This window comes from Aptenodytes forsteri, unplaced genomic scaffold (assembly GCF_000699145.1).
Source record: "Aptenodytes forsteri isolate BGI_AS27 unplaced genomic scaffold, ASM69914v1 Scaffold152, whole genome shotgun sequence".
Lineage (NCBI taxonomy): Eukaryota > Metazoa > Chordata > Aves > Sphenisciformes > Spheniscidae > Aptenodytes > Aptenodytes forsteri.
In genome coordinates, this window is record NW_008795937.1 from 61,528 (window position 1) to 62,868 (window position 1,341).

Here is a 1,341-nt window from a genome sequence, read left to right on the forward strand (position 1 = left end):
GAGCCAATGAGCCCTAATGATGGCTTTTCGTGGGTTCTAGATGACCCTTGAGGGGCTCAAGGGCTTTTGATGGCGTCTAGACGAGCCAATGAGCCCTAATGATGGCTTTTCGTGGGTTCTAGATGACCCTTGAGGGGCTCAAGGGCTTTTGATGGCGTCTAGACGAGCCAATGAGCCCTAATGATGGCTTTTCGTGGGTTCTAGATGACCCTTGAGGGGCTCAAGGGCTTTTGATGGCGTCTAGACGAGCCAATGAGCCCTAATGATGGCTTTTCGTGGGTTCTAGATGACCCTTGAGGGGCTCAAGGGCTTTTGATGGCGTCTAGACGAGCCAATGAATACTAAATATGGTTTTTGGTGGGTTCTAGGTGACCCAACGGTCCCTTGGTGGGCTTGAGAGCTTTTGATCGTGCGTTCTAGATGACGCCATGGCCTCTAGAAGTTTCTGTCAGACCCTAGATGATCCAGGTTTTTGGTGGGTTCTAGGTGACCCAACGGTCCCTTGGTGGGCTTGAGAGCTTTTGATCGTGCGTTCTAGATGACGCCATGGCCTCTAGAAGTTTCTGTCAGACCCTAGATGATCCAACGATCCCTCAGATTTTGTTCTCGGTGGGAGGGAGGGATCCATGGGATCTGGTACCTCGCTGGGGGCTTTGTGCGGGTCCTCCTCCCCAGCGCGGGTGGGTCTCAAGCCCTCCCTCTCTCCCTCCCGCCGTACCTGGCTCTCCACCAGCATCGCCATGTCCACAAACATGTCGTGCAGCTCCCGGATGCTCGTTTCCAGCTTGATGATCTCGTTGTGTCGCGTCTCGATCTCGTTCAGGGCCTGTTTGGTCATCTGCGAGTCCATTTTGATCTGGTAGGAGAGAGGAGAGACAGGTGGGAGCGTAGGGTGGGGCTCCTTGGGCTCGAGATGAATCCAATGGGGCTCCAGGTACCCCAGCAGGTCACGGGCAACCTCGCGGTTTCTAGGTCGCGCAACGATTCGGGGCATCTCGTCGGGTTCTAGGTGACCTAATGGGTTCCGGGTGACCCAATGGGCAACCAGGTACCTCAAAAAGCCCCCAGGGCTCCAGGGGACCTTCTGGTTTTCAAGTGATGCAGCCGTTCGGGGCGCCTCATCGGCCCCTGCTCGGGGCTCGTTGGGTTCTAGGTACCCCATCGGGTTCTAGGGTCCTCCAGGACCGTGGGGCAGGGAGGCCTCAACGTACGTCATCCGTGAAGATGGCCAACTTCCCGCTCTCCAGCATGTCCTCCAGCTCCTCGTTGGTGGTGGTCCGGCCGGCTGCGGAGAGAGGGGAGGCGACGGTGGGCGACGCCCCCCCCCCACCCCGGTGTCTC